Here is a 15,850-nt window from a genome sequence, read left to right on the forward strand (position 1 = left end):
TCATTTGGGGCGTAAAAAATCACCACTTAAAGTCACAAGGACCCCTTTTAAATCTGCTAAAGGTTTTGCTTTTTGGCGCTGCAATAAGTGCCTTTTGTGGTTTCTATGCAGAGATCACCCTAGGCTGCCCTGGTTACGTACCAAAAGTGGTCCCAATCTTCAGAAGCTTGGTGGGGACAACTAAACAAGAACGACACCGTAATTATAGACTGCTGCTCGAGCGAGAAAAGTTGAAAAATAAGTAACTAAATTTCAAAATAACGAGTTTTCTTGTGTATATCAGGGATGGCAAATCGCATCGCCATGTACTGAATCCTCTTGCCTCAAAAGGAGGACAAATTCATTACTCCTTATTTTTAACACATCGCAGATAAGGACTTCATTTGGGGCGTAAAAAATCACCGCTTAAAGTCACAAGGACCCCTTTTAAATGTTCTAAAGGTTTCGCTTTTTGGCGCTGCAATAAGTGCCTTTTGTGGTTTCTATGCAGAGACCACCCCAGGCTGCCTTGGTTATGTACCAAGTGGTCCCATACTTTCGAAGCCTGGTCGGGACGACTAAACAAGAACGACAGCGTGATTATAGACTGCTGCTCGAGGGAGAAAAGTGGAGAAATAAGTAAGTAAATTTTAAAATAACGAGTTTTCTTGTGCATATCAGGGATGGCAAATCGCATCGCCATGTACTGAATCCTCTTGCCTCAACAGGACAAATTCATTACTCCTCATTTTCAACACATCGCAGATAAGGACTTCATTTGGGGCATAAAAAATCACCGCTTAAAGTCACAAGGACCCCTTTTTAATGTGCTAAAGGTTTTGCTTTTTCGCGCTGCAATAAGTGCCTTTTGTGGTTTCTATGCAGACCACCCCAGGCTGCCCTGGTTATGTACCAAGTGGTCCCATACTTTCGAAGCCCTGTCGGGACGACTAAACAAGAACAACAGCGTGATTATAGACTGCTGCTCGAGCGAGAAAAGTTGAAAAATAAGTAAGTAATTTTCAAAATAACGAGTTTTCTTGTGCATATCAGGGATGGCAAATCGCATCGCCATGTAATGAATCCTCTTGCCTCAAAAGGAGGACCAATTCATTACTCCTCATTTTCAACACATCGCAGATAAGGACATTTGGGGCATGAAAAAGTCACAAGGACACCTTTTAAACGTGCTAAAGGTTTTGCTTTTTGGCGCTGCAATAAGTGCCTTTTGTCGTTTCTATGCAGAGACCACCCCAGGCTACCCTGGTTATGTACCAAGTGGTCCCATACTTTCGAAGCCTAATCGGGACGACGAAACAAGAACGACAACATGATTATAGACTGCCGCTCGAGCGAGAAAAGTTGAAAAATAAGCAAGAAAATTTTAAAATAACGACTTTTCTTGTGAATATCAGGGATGGCAAATCGCATCGCCATGTACTGAATCCTCTTGCCTCAAAAGGAGGACAAATTCATTACTCCTCATTTTCAACACATCGCAGACAAGGACTTCATTTGGGGCGTAAAAAATCACCGCTTAAAGTCACAAGGACCCGTTTTAAATGTGCTAAAGGTTTTGCTTTTTGGTGCTGCAATAAGTGCCTTTTGTGGTTTCTATGCAGAGACCACCCCAGGCTGCCCTGGTTGCGTATTCGCCAACTGCAGCCTGTACAGCCACAAGGCTTGAAACCACGGTGAATTGATCACGGTGACTGAAGATTGTGGGAAACCTGGCTTTCCGCCGTCGCCTTTGCGCGGCTCTGCCGCCCTCCCGCGTTGTTTCTCCTCTTTCCCTTGCTCCCGCCTCAGGTGGTGGAGAGGCGGCTGGGTGACTAATCACTGTCATTTAGCCACAGCTCCGCCCCGGCTCCCCAAGGGCCTTTGCCATTGGCACCTTTTGGCGGTAATTTGGGACCCGCTTTGGGCGACCGTCCGAGCGGGGCCCAGAGAGAGAGATCCCTCCGAGACAGCGTAAGGTGCGTACGCAACTGTTTTGTCCGTGCCGGCCTTTGCCGTTCGGACCAGTGCTTACTCGAGCTCGCCCGCACGTGTCCTCTGACCTGCAGTGGCTCGAGCCTGTCCAGCGGGGTCCAGCGACCTCCGACAGGCGTACCTTGCGTTTATTGCCCACTCTCTCTCGCAACCGGCCCAACGGTCGACACGAGAGAGAGATCACAGCACTGCCGCGGGGACATTCTCCTGCAGCGGCGTGCATTGCTCGAGTCGCTTCGTGCGCGCAGCGGAGCCTTGCTCCTCGCGCGCCCCCGGGATGGGGTGACGATTGAGTGTGTATGTACTGCTGAAGGACGACGTGAATAAACGTCTCCTTTGTGAACTTGGAGGCCTATTTCTTTGCGGCAAATCGCTCTCCTCCCAGCGGAGGTTGAGTGCGCTGCAGCGGTGTCCCAGTGTGTGTGTGGTGACGGCTGATCGGGGCCCTTGGCTCGCGCGAAGCTCGAACCCGCGGTGGGTGGTGGCCTGTGCCCACGTAGAAACCCACAACTGGCGCCCAACGTGCTAAGTCATTGGCGCTTACGCCTTTGATGGCACATTAGCCGAGCAGGTCGCCTTGCCGATCACGCTTGCGCACCATGTCTACCACCCCCAGCGGGGCACTCGGCAGCTACATGTCGGCTCCCTACGGAGTTGTAGCGTCGTTTGATCCGCTGGCTGCTGTTCCTTCGAATAGCTAGACACCGTGTTTGGCCGCGGCCCCCCCATTGGGGTTTACGGCGGCACAACCCAAAATGTCGACCACGCGGCTCCCATTGGAGCTGTATCGGGCGCACCCTTGCTAAGTCATTGGCGCTTACGCCTTTGATGGCACATTAGCCGAGCAGGTCGCCTTGCCGATCACGCTTGCGCACCATGTCTACCACCCCCCGCGGGGCACTCGGCAGCTACATGTCGGCTCCCTACGGAGTTGTAGCGTCGTTTGATCCGCTGGCTGCTGTTCCTTCGAATAGCTAGACACCGTGGTTGGCCGCGGCCCCCATTGGGGTTTACGGCGGCACAACCCAAAATGTCGACCACGCGGCTCCCATTGGAGCTGTATCGGGCGCACCCTGCGGTGCATCCGCTGGTCACATGGCTCAGCTGTGCATGCTTTCCGCCCAGTGCGAAAGCAGTTCGTGTCACGCTGCCGCAACCGGCAGTTTCGAACAGCAGCAGCCGTGCCCCGCGAGCAGTCAATTCTGCTCTGAAAACGGCGAGGCGCTGGCCCGGTTCCCTGCGGAAACCGCGCCGCTCATCAAACTAGGAGCCTTGCCTCCCTCGTTCGTGCAGCCCGTCCAAGCCTCCACTGAGGCCGGGGCGCAGTCGCTGAGGCCGGGGCTCCATTGAGCCAGATGCGGAGAAACTTTGAGCCATACTCGAATTTCCCGCGCCCAAGGACGTACGCGGCCTGCGCCGTGGTGTGGGAATGGCCAACTATTATCGTCCTGTGCCCGCGTGCAGGCACCCTTGACCGAGCTCTTGGGAAGACTGCCGCGTGGCGATGGGAGCCCGAGCAAGAGCGAACCTTTCGCCTCCTGTCTAGTGCCATTGCCGAGACAGCGCAGCTCAGGCTACCCGACCTGACCAGACAGTTCGTAGTCCAGATTGACGCGAGCGATCTGGGTTTAGGAGCAGTTCTCCTACAGCAATTCGATGGCGTGCTGCAACAGCTGGCCTTTGCCAGCCGCTCCTTGCTGCCCTCGGAGAGGAATTATTCCGTGACCGAGAAGGAGTGCCTCGCCATCGTGTTTGCACTGCGCAAATTCGACGTCTACCTTGATAGAACGCAATTCGTGGTGCAGACAGACCACAGTGCGCTCAGTTGGCTGATGCGGCTCCGCGAGCCTGCGGGTCGGCTGGCGCGCTGGGCTCTCCTGATAGAGCATTACTTTTCCGTGCAGTATCGAAAGGGGAGCACGAACGTGGTAGCTGACGCGCTATCCCGTGCCCCACGCGCCAGCGGCGCCTTGACACCTGTAGGCAGAGGGGGCGAAACAGCGGACGAGCCGCCGGGCGGCAAGGAGGGGGAGCCCGCAAACGGGTTAACCCATTCAGCTAACCAGGCAAGCAGCGCTTCGCAAAGCGGACGAGAGGCAAAGCTCTTCGTGAGCGCCTCGGAGGTGCCGACGCGAACGGAAATTTTGGCTGCAAACCTGAGTGGGGACGAGACCAGGCTCCCCTCTGGGATGACTGGAATCGTTTTCAGCCCTAAAGAGCTACTGAAAGCCCAGCAAAATGACCCCTTTTGTCGCGAGGTGAGCGACGGTCTCAGGGAGACGGAGCGCCGTGACGCTACTTGTATTGTAGCGGGCGCAGGGGGGCAGAAGCCAGCATGTGTCGCGGCGAACCCCGGGGATTCATACTTGCTGGACCATGACGGGCTCGTGCTGAAGTACATAGCCACCGATGACGAGTCCATCAGGCCGAACAGCAGGCCGAACAGCAAGGCGAACAGCAGGCCGGGGCAAAGCTTGTAACCATTGTGAGCGCTCCCTCACGACTCCCGAGTGAATGCCTCCGACGCGCAGCAACGAAGGAGTGAGAGAGCGTGCGACAGTCTACGGTACAGCAACATCTCAATAGTCCGGTTGTCGGTTTGCCGCAGAGCCCAGTGAACAAATTGCATGTATGTGTTAGCCTCTCTCATTTATTAGTGCACTGTTGTTGCAAGATATTTCTACTGTAGCCTTGGATTCCTTTAGAGAACTCTGAATATGCGTTCTCATGAGTGCCACGTCAAGTGGCAGGCAGGCGGCAGGCTTTGTGTCACTACACGGCTCACTAAAAAAGAGTCATATTTATCATCTATGTAATATCCTCTGGGTAGTACTTATTGGGTCAAAGACCTGCGGTAGCTGCTGTACGGTATTATGTGCTCGAGAAACGTTGCCTCCTCTCACGTACTTGCCTAGAGGCGAGTAACATGGTTGTGAGACGATCCTGTCCTAAACATCCTCACCTCTACTGTCTGTGGACAAATATGTACTTTTGCCTCACTCCATATCTGCGTGACTACACGGCCAGCTTCGTTCGCCAAGATTCTGTCTCCGATCATTTTCTCCCTACATGGTACAAGTCAAAATTCTAGCACCCACTCTTTTTAACCTCGGAATGGCTCCCACCATCACCACGTTAAACTTTCGCAGTGGATTTCGTGGGTAACGGTAAGGAAGAAGTAGTAAGAAACCTGCTAAGAACTCTATAAGGCGGGCACTACACGCGTTTCTCTCCAAGCTCCAGCCGGTGCTCCCTGCTAGCGTCATTTGGCAGACACGGACGCCGCGTTCCTTCGACCTGTATTTCACGAACGCTCACGCGTTCGCTTGACCACGGGCGGTCTGGAGGGGATGCAGCCTTTGGAAGAGGATGGACGCCGCTGTCGATGGAACAGAGGTGGTACCACAGAGTTTAAATGTGTATAAGCTTGACGTTCGTGCGGACCCCAGTGGGGACTTCCGAAATGGGGAGCATGGGGGGTCAAAACGGATTTTTCGAACGCTACTGCTGGTCGTGTGTTTATTTCACGTTTGGCTGCAGTATTAAAGGATTCGCCTGAAGAGCGTCGACAAGGTGTGAGGGCATTATGCAAAGAAATAAATATCCTTGCTATGGGCATCTCAGAGACCATAGCTCATTTGCGCAAGGCACGTCGCATGCTAATATCGCCCTTTTCTTTCTGCCTGCATTACGCGTGCGCACCTTTAAATCACAGAATCCCCAAAAAAACGACACGGTATTTTTTCAGAGAGCAATTTGAAGTCATGATGACGTGGACGGTCCAGAACGTATAGACCAGAAGGCTGTTTGCATTAAAACAAACATCTACTGGTTCGACCTTGACCGCAAGGTTATTATGGCTATTAGCACTGCGAAAATTCTCCAAGCACCCCCTGGCTGTCGAAGAGGTCCTCCGTAGAACGTGGCCTTCAGAGAGACAAGATCAGGCCCCTTCGTCCAGACTAGTGGGTCGCCATCCGGTTTGGAATGTGGATTTGGCGGCAAGTCAGATTGCAGTCCAATAAAGCCATGAAACAGTGCCCACTGTTTTGTGCCATTTTTATATATAGTCAAGTGCGCTCCAAATAATATATACTTGTCTATCATCACCTAGAGCAGTGTGCATCAAGATAGCTAAACATATTGTATTGCACGCTGCTACCGTGTTGGGTTTTATGGAGCATAAGTAATTCAGACCATCGTGCGCAAAACACAAGGTATGAATTCTTTCGAAATTTGGGTGTCCTCAGGAGAAGTCCTTCTCTGGAAAAGGACTCAGAGGAGCCAACCAAATTAAATAAAGACCCCAAGCCTTCTGCTCGGCCCTGAGAAAATGGATGAGGTGCATCAAGAATTGCGTCCATGCAGAAAGTAAGAATTTTTAGAGTTTATAGTTTTTTGTGATAATATAGCTTCTTTAGCGACCTTAAACAAACAGAACAGAGTAAATTGCTACAAGTGGATTATCTCATAAAAGAAAATTGGGGCTGTAGTGAGTAGAAGTCCATTTGTGGCCCTTCATCTCTTCCTTCAAGCCCACTGTGATGGGAATTGAAGGCGTAGGCTCCGTTCCCAAGCAAGCAACCAAATAAAGCCGAACAGCAGGCCGGGGCAAAGCTTGTAACCATTGTGAGCGCTCCCTCACGACTCCCGAGTGAATGCCTCCGACGCGCAGCAACGAAGGAGTGAGAGAGCGTGCGACAGTCTACGGTACAGCAACATCTCAATAGTCCGGTTGTCGGTTTGCCGCAGAGCCCAGTGAACAAATTGCATGTATGTGTTAGCCTCTCTCATTTATTAGTGCACTGTTGTTGCAAGATATTTCTACTGTAGCCTTGGATTCCTTTAGAGAACTCTGAATATGCGTTCTCATGAGTGCCACGTCAAGTGGCAGGCAGGCGGCAGGCTTTGTGTCACTACACGGCTCACTAAAAAAGAGTCCTATTTATCATCTATGTAATATCCTCTGGGTAGTACTTATTGGGTCAAAGACCTGCGGTAGCTGCTGTACGGTATTATGTGGTCGAGAAACGTTGCCTCCTCTCACGTACTTGCCTAGAGGCGAGTAACATGGTTGTGAGACGATCCTGTCCTAAACATCCTCACCTCTACTGTCTGTGGACAAATATGTACTGTTGCCTGACTACTGCATTTCTGCGCGACCACACGGCCAGCTTCGTTTGCCAAGATTCTGTCTCCGATGATTTTCTCCCTACATGGTACAAATCAAAATTCTAGCACCCACTCTTTTTAACCTACGAATGGCTCCCACCACCACCACGCCAAACTTTCGCAGTGGATTTCGTGGGTAACGGTAAGGAAGAAGTGGAAACAAACCTGCTAAGAACTCTATAAGGCGGACACTACACGCGTTTCTCTCCAAGCTCCATCCGGTGCTCCCTGCTAGCGTCATTTGGCAGACACGGACGCCGCGTTCCTTCGACCTGTATTTCACGAACGCTGACGCGTTCGCTTGACCACGGGCGGTCTGGAGAGGATGCAGCCTTTGGAAGTGGATGGACGCCGGTGTCGATGGAACAGAGGTGGTACCACATAGTTTAAATGTGTATAAGCTTGACGTTCGTGCGGACCCCAGTGGGGACTTCCGAAATGGGGAGCAAGGGGGGTCAAAACGGATTTTTCGAACGCTACTGCTGGTCGTGTGTTTATTTCACGTTTGGCTGCAGTATTAATGGATGCACCTGAAGAGCATCGACAAGGCGTGAGGGCATTATGCCAAGAAATAAATATCTTTCCTATGGGCATCTCAGAGACCATAGCTCATTTGCGCAAGGCACGTCGCATGCTAATATCGCCCTTTTCTTTCTGCCTGCATTACGCGTGCGCACCTTTAAATCACAGAATCCCCAAAAAAACGACACGGTATTTTTTCAGAGAGCAATTTGAAGTCATGATGACGTGGACGGTCCAGAACGTATAGACCAGAAGGCTGTTTGCATTAAAACAAACATCTACTGGTTCGACCTTGACCGCAAGGTTATTATGGCTATTAGCACTGCGAAAATTCTCCAAGCACCCCCTGGCTGTCGAAGAGGTCCTCCGTAGCACGTGGCCTTCAGAGAGACAAGATCAGGCCCCTTCGTCCAGACTAGTGGGTGGCCATCCGGTTTGGAATGTGGATTTGGCGGCAAGTCAGATTGCAGTCCAATAAAGCCATGAGACAGTGCCCACTGTTTTGTGCCATTTTTATATATAGTCAAGTGCGCTCCAAATAATATATACTTGTCTATCATCACCTAGAGCAGTGTGCATCAAGATAGCTAAACATATTGTATTGCACGCTGCTACCGTGTTGGTTTTATGGAGCATAAGTAATTCAGACCATCGTGCGCAAAACACAAGGTATGAATTCTTTCGAAATTTGGGTGTCCTCAGGAGAAGTCCTTCTCTGGAAAAGGACTCAGAGGAGCCAACCAAATTAAATAAAGACCCCAAGCCTTCTGCTCGGCCCTGAGAAAATGGATGAGGTGCATCAAGAATTGCGTCCATGCAGAAAGTAAGAATTTTTAGAGTTTATAGTTTTTTGTGATAATATAGCTTCTTTAGCGACCTTAAACAAACAGAACAGAGTAAATTGCTACAAGTGGATTATCTCATAAAAGAAAATTGGGGCTGTAGTGAGTAGAAGTCCATTTTTGGCCCTTCATCTCTTCCTTCAAGCCCACTGTGATGGGAATTGAAGGCGTAGGCTCCATTCCCAAGCAAGCAACCAAATAAAGCCGAACAGCAGGCCGGGGCAAAGCTTGTAACCATTGTGATCGCTCCCTCACGACTCCCGAGTGAATGCCTCCGACGCGCAGCAACGAAGGAGTGAGAGAGCGTGCGACAGTCTACGGTACAGCAACATCTCAATAGTCCGGTTGTCGGTTTGCCGCAGAGCGCCGTCAACAAATCGGATGTATGTGTTTGCCTCTCTCATTTATTAGTACACTGTTGTTGCAAGATATTTCTACTGTAGCCTTGGATTCCTTTAGAGAACTCTGCATATGCGTTCTCATGAGTGCCACGTCAAGTGGCAGGCAGGCGGCAGGCTTTGTGTCACTACACGGCTCACTAAAAGAGTCCTATTTATCATCTATGTAATATCCTCTGGGTAGTACTTATTGGGTCAAAGACCTGCGGTAGCTGCTGTACGGTATTATGTGCTCGAGAAACGTTGCCTCCTCTCACGTACTTGCCTAGAGGCGAGTAACATGGTTGTGAGACGATCCTGTCCTAAACATCCTCACCTCTACTGTCTTTGGACAAATATGTACTGTTGCCTGACTACTGCATTTCTGCGCGACCACACGGCCAGCTTCGTTTGCCAAGATTCTGTCTCCGATGATTTTCTCCCTACATGGTACAAATCAAAATTCTAGCACCCACTCTTTTTAACCTACGAATGGCTCCCACCACCACCACGCCAAACTTTCGCAGTGGATTTCGTGGGTAACGGTAAGGAAGAAGTGGTAAGAAACCTGCTAAGAACTCTATAAGGCGGACACTACACGCGTTTCTCTCCAAGCTCCATCCGGTGCTCCCTGCTAGCGTCATTTGACAGACACGGACGCCGCGTTCCTTCGACCTGTATTTCACGAACGCTGACGCGTTCGCTTGACCACGGGCGGTCTGGAGAGGATGCAGCCTTTGGAAGTGGATGGACGCCGCTGTCGATGGAACAGAGCTGGTACCACAGAGTTTAAATGTGTATAAGCTTGACGTTCGTGCGGACCCCACTGGGGACTTCCGAAATGGGGAGCAAGGGGGGTCAAAACGGATTTTTCGAACGCTACTGCTGGTCGTGTGTTTATTTCACGTTTGGCTGCAGTATTAATGGATGCACCTGAAGAGCGTCGACAAGGCGTGAGGGCATTATGCCAAGAAATAAATATCCTTGCTATGGGCATCTCAGAGACCATAGCTCATTTGCGCAAGGCACGTCGCATGCTAATATCGCCCTTTTCTTTCTGCCTGCATTACGCGTGCGCACCTTTAAATCACAGAATCCCCAAAAAAACGACACGGTATTTTTTCAGAGAGCAATTTGAAGTCACGATGACGTGGACGGTCCAGAACGTATAGACCAGAAGGCTGTTTGCATTAAAACAAACATCTACTGGTTCGACCTTGACCGCAAGGTTATTATGGCTATTAGCACTGCGAAAATTCTCCAAGCACCCCCTGGCTGTCGAAGAGGTCCTCCGTAGCACGTGGCCTTCAGAGAGACAAGATCAGGCCCCTTCGTCCAGACTAGTGGGTGGCCATCCGGTTTGGAATGTGGATTTGGCGGCAAGTCAGATTGCAGTCCAATAAAGCCATGAAACAGTGCCCACTGTTTTGTGCCATTTTTATATATAGTCAAGTGCGCTCCAAATAATATATACTTGTCTATCATCACCTAGAGCAGTGTGCATCAAGATAGCTAAACATATTGTATTGCACGCTGCTACCGTGTTGGGTTTTATGGAGCATAAGTAATTCAGACCATCGTGCGCAAAACACAAGGTATGAATTCTTTCGAAATTTGGGTGTCCTCAGGAGAAGTCCTTCTCTGGAAAAGGACTCAGAGGAGCCAACCAAATTAAATAAAGACCCCAAGCCTTCAGCTCGGCCCTGAGAAAATGGATGAGGTGCATCAAGAATTGCGTCCATGCAGAAAGTAAGAATTTTTAGAGTTTATAGTTTTTTGTGATAATATAGCTTCTTTAGCGACCTTAAACAAACAGAACAGAGTAAATTGCTACAAGTGGATTATCTCATAAAAGAAAATTGGGGCTGTAGTGAGTAGAAGTCCATTTGTGGCCCTTCATCTCTTCCTTCAAGCCCACTGTGATGGGAATTGAAGGCGCAGGCTCCGTTCCCAAGCAAGCAACCAAATAAAGCCGAACAGCAGGCCGGGGCAAAGCTTGTAACCATTGTGAGCGCTCCCTCACGACTCCCGAGTGAATGCCTCCGACGCGCAGCAACGAAGGAGTGAGAGAGCGTGCGACAGTCTACGGTACAGCAACATCTCAATAGTCCGGTTGTCGGTTTGCCGCAGAGCCCAGTGAACAAATTGCATGTATGTGTTAGCCTCTCTCATTTATTAGTGCACTGTTGTTGCAAGATATTTCTACTGTAGCCTTGGATTCCTTTAGAGAACTCTGAATATGCGTTCTCATGAGTGCCACGTCAAGTGGCAGGCAGGCGGCAGGTTTTGTGTCACTACACGGCTCACTAAAAAAAGAGTCCTATTTATCATCTATGTAATATCCTCTGGGTAGTACTTATTGGGTCAAAGACCTGCGGTAGCTGCTGTACGGTATTATGTGCTCGAGAAACGTTGCCTCCTCTCACGTACTTGCCTAGAGGCGAGTAACATGGTTGTGAGACGATCCTGTCCTAAACATCCTCACCTCTACTGTCTGTGGACAAATATGTACTGTTGCCTGACTACTGCATTTCTGCGCGACCACACGGCCAGCTTCGTTTGCCTAGATTCTGTCTCCATCATTTTCTCCCTACATGGTACAAATCAAAATTCTAGCACCCACTCTTTTTAACCTACGAATGGCTCCCACCACCACCACGCCAAACTTTCGCAGTGGATTTCGTGGGTAACCGTAAGGAAGAAGTGGTAAGAAACCTGCTAAGAACTCTATAAGGCGGACACTACACGCGTTTCTCTCCAAGCTCCATCCGGTGCTCCCTGCTAGCGTCATTTGGCAGACACGGACGCCGCGTTCCTTCGACCTGTATTTCACGAACGCTGACGCGTTCGCTTGACCACGGGCGGTCTGGAGAGGATGCAGCCTTTGGAAGTGGATGGACGCCGCTGTCGATGGAACAGAGGTGGTACCACAGAGTTTAAATGTGTATAAGCTTGACGTTCGTGCGGACCCCAGTGGGGACTTCCGAAATGGGGAGCAAGGGGGGTCAAAACGGATTTTTCGAACGCTACTGCTGGTCGTGTGTTTATTTCACGTTTGGCTGCAGTATTAATGGATGCACCTGAAGAGCGTCGACAAGGCGTGAGGGCATTATGCCAAGAAATAAATATCCTTGCTATGGGCATCTCAGAGACCATAGCTCATTTGCGCAAGGCACGTCGCATGCTAATATCGCCCTTTTCTTTCTGCCTGCATTACGCGTGCGCACCTTTAAATCACAGAATCCCCAAAAAAACGACACGGTATTTTTTCAGAGAGCAATTTGAAGTCACGATGACGTGGACGGTCCAGAACGTATAGACCAGAAGGCTGTTTGCATTAAAACAAACATCTACTGGTTCGACCTTGACCGCAAGGTTATTATGGCTATTAGCACTGCGAAAATTCTCCAAGCACCCCCTGGCTGTCGAAGAGGTCCTCCGTAGCACGTGGCCTTCAGAGAGACAAGATCAGGCCCCTTCGTCCAGACTAGTGGGTGGCCATCCGGTTTGGAATGTGGATTTGGCGGCAAGTCAGATTGCAGTCCAATAAAGCCATGAAACAGTGCCCACTGTTTTGTGCCATTTTTATATATAGTCAAGTGCGCTCCAAATAATATATACTTGTCTATCATCACCTAGAGCAGTGTGCATCAAGATAGCTAAACATATTGTATTGCACGCTGCTACCGTGTTGGGTTTTATGGAGCATAAGTAATTCAGACCATCGTGCGCAAAACACAAGGTATGAATTCTTTCGAAATTTGGGTGTCCTCAGGAGAAGTCCTTCTCTGGAAAAGGACTCAGAGGAGCCAACCAAATTAAATAAAGACCCCAAGCCTTCAGCTCGGCCCTGAGAAAATGGATGAGGTGCATCAAGAATTGCGTCCATGCAGAAAGTAAGAATTTTTAGAGTTTATAGTTTTTTGTGATAATATAGCTTCTTTAGCGACCTTAAACAAACAGAACAGAGTAAATTGCTACAAGTGGATTATCTCATAAAAGAAAATTGGGGCTGTAGTGAGTAGAAGTCCATTTGTGGCCCTTCATCTCTTCCTTCAAGCCCACTGTGATGGGAATTGAAGGTGCAGGCTCCGTTCCCAAGCAAGCAACCAAATAAAGCCGAACAGCAGGCCGGGGCAAAGCTTGTAACCATTGTGAGCGCTCCCTCACGACTCCCGAGTGAATGCCTCCGACGCGCAGCAACGAAGGAGTGAGAGAGCGTGCGACAGTCTACGGTACAGCAACATCTCAATAGTCCGGTTGTCGGTTTGCCGCAGAGCCCAGTGAACAAATTGCATGTATGTGTTAGCCTCTCTCATTTATTAGTGCACTGTTGTTGCAAGATATTTCTACTGTAGCCTTGGATTCCTTTAGAGAACTCTGAATATGCGTTCTCATGAGTGCCACGTCAAGTGGCAGGCAGGCGGCAGGCTTTGTGTCACTACACGGCTCACTAAAAAAAGAGTCCTATTTATCATCTATGTAATATCCTCTGGGTAGTACTTATTGGGTCAAAGACCTGCGGTAGCTGCTGTACGGTATTATGTGCTCGAGAAACGTTGCCTCCTCTCACGTACTTGCCTAGAGGCGAGTAACATGGTTGTGAGACGATCCTGTCCTAAACATCCTCACCTCTACTGTCTGTGGACAAATATGTACTGTTGCCTGACTACTGCATTTCTGCGCGACCACACGGCCAGCTTCGTTTGCCAAGATTCTGTCTCCGATGATTTTCTCCCTACATGGTACAAATCAAAATTCAAGCACCCACTCTTTTTAATCTACGAATGGCTCCCACCACCACCACGCCAAACTTTCGCAGTGGATTTCGTGGGTAACGGTAAGGAAGAAGTGGTAAGAAACCTGCTAAGAACTCTATAAGGCGGACACTACACGCGTTTCTCTCCAAGCTCCATCCGGTGCTCCCTGCTAGCGTCATTTGGCAGACACGGACGCCGCGTTCCTTCGACCTGTATTTCACGAACGCTGACGCGTTCGCTTGACCACGGGCGGTCTGGAGAGGATGCAGCCTTTGGAAGTGGATGGACGCCGCTGTCGATGGAACAGAGGTGGTACCACAGAGTTTAAATGTGTATAAGCTTGACGTTCGTGCGGACCCCAGTGGGGACTTCCGAAATGGGGAGCAAGGGGGGTCAAAACGGATTTTTCGAACGCTACTGCTGGTCGTGTGTTTATTTCACGTTTGGCTGCAGTATTAATGGATGCACCTGAAGAGCGTCGACAAGGCGTGAGGGCATTATGCCAAGAAATAAATATCCTTGCTATGGGCATCTCAGAGACCATAGCTCATTTGCGCAAGGCACGTCGCATGCTAATATCGCCCTTTTCTTTCTGCCTGCATTACGCGTGCGCACCTTTAAATCACAGAATCCCCAAAAAAACGACACGGTATTTTTTCAGAGAGCAATTTGAAGTCATGATGACGTGGACGGTCCAGAACGTATAGACCAGAAGGCTGTTTGCATTAAAACAGACATCTACTGGTTCGACCTTGACCGCAAGGTTATTATGGCTATTAGCACTGCGAAAATTCTCCAATCACCCCCTGGCTGTCGAAGAGGTCCTCCGTAGCACGTGGCCTTCAGAGAGACAAGATCAGGCCCCTTCGTCCAGACTAGTGGGTGGCCATCCGGTTTGGAATGTGGATTTGGCGGCAAGTCAGATTGCAGTCCAATAAAGCCATGAAACAGTGCCCACTGTTTTGTGCCATTTTTATATATAGTCAAGTGCGCTCCAAATAATATATACTTGTCTATCATCACCTAGAGCAGTGTGCATCAAGATAGCTAAACATATTGTATTGTACGCTGCTACCGTGTTGGGTTTTATGGAGCATAAGTAATTCAGACCATCGTGCGCAAAACACAAGGTATGAATTCTTTCGAAATTTGGGTGTCCTCAGGAGAAGTCCTTCTCTGGAAAAGGACTCAGAGGAGCCAACCAAATTAAATAAAGACCCCAAGCCTTCTGCTCGGCCCTGAGAAAATGGATGAGGTGCATCAAGAATTGCGTCCATGCAGAAAGTAAGAATTTTTAGAGTTTATAGTTTTTTGTGATAATATAGCTTCTTTAGCGACCTTAAACAAACAGAAGAGAGTAAATTGCTACAAGTGGATTATCTCATAAAAGAAAATTGGGGCTGTAGTGAGTAGAAGTCCATTTGTGGCCCTTCATCTCTTCCTTCAAGCCCACTGTGATGGGAATTGAAGGCGTAGGCTCCGTTCCCAAGCAAGCAACCAAATAAAGCCGAACAGCAGGCCGGGGCAAAGCTTGTAACCATTGTGAGCGCTCCCTCACGACTCCCGAGTGAATGCCTCCGACGCGCAGCAACGAAGGAGTGAGAGAGCGTGCGACAGTCTACGGTACAGCAACATCTCAATAGTCCGGTTGTCGGTTTGCCGCAGAGCCCAGTGAACAAATTGCATGTATTTGTTAGCCTCTCTCATTTATTAGTGCACTGTTGTTGCAAGATATTTCTACTGTAGCCTTGGATTCCTTTAGAGAACTCTTAATATGCGTTCTCATGAGTGCCACGTCAAGTGGCAGGCAGGCGGCAGGCTTTGTGTCACTACACGGCTCACTAAAAAAAGAGTCCTATTTATCATCTATGTAATATCCTCTGGGTAGTACTTATTGGGTCAAAGACCTGCGGTAGCTGCTGTACAGTATTATGTGCTCGAGAAACGTTGCCTCCTCTCACGTACTTGCCTAGAGGCGAGTAACATGGTTGTGAGACGATCCTGTCCTAAACATCCTCACCTCTACTGTCTGTGGACAAATATGTACTGTTGCCTGACTACTGCATTTCTGCGCGACCACACGGCCAGCTTCGTTTGCCAAGATTCTGTCTCCGATGATTTTCTCCCTACATGGTACAAATCAAAATTCTAGCACCCACTCTTTTCAACCTCGGAATGGCTCCCACCACCACCACGCCAAATTTTC

At 49.5% G+C, this 15,850-nt stretch overlaps 1 protein-coding gene across 2 annotated transcripts in view; it reads right to left on the reverse strand.

Annotated features, from left to right (window-relative positions):
* LOC149355172 (uncharacterized) overlaps positions 1 to 15,850 on the reverse strand; it is a 437,737-nt gene that overhangs the window by 290,382 nt on the left and 131,505 nt on the right. The window lies entirely within an intron of this gene.

The sequence above is a fragment of the Amblyomma mixtum genome, chromosome 3 (genome assembly GCF_055824585.1).
Source record: "Amblyomma mixtum isolate Tamu chromosome 3, ASM5582458v1, whole genome shotgun sequence".
In the NCBI taxonomy this organism is placed as follows: Eukaryota; Metazoa; Arthropoda; class Arachnida; order Ixodida; family Ixodidae; genus Amblyomma; species Amblyomma mixtum.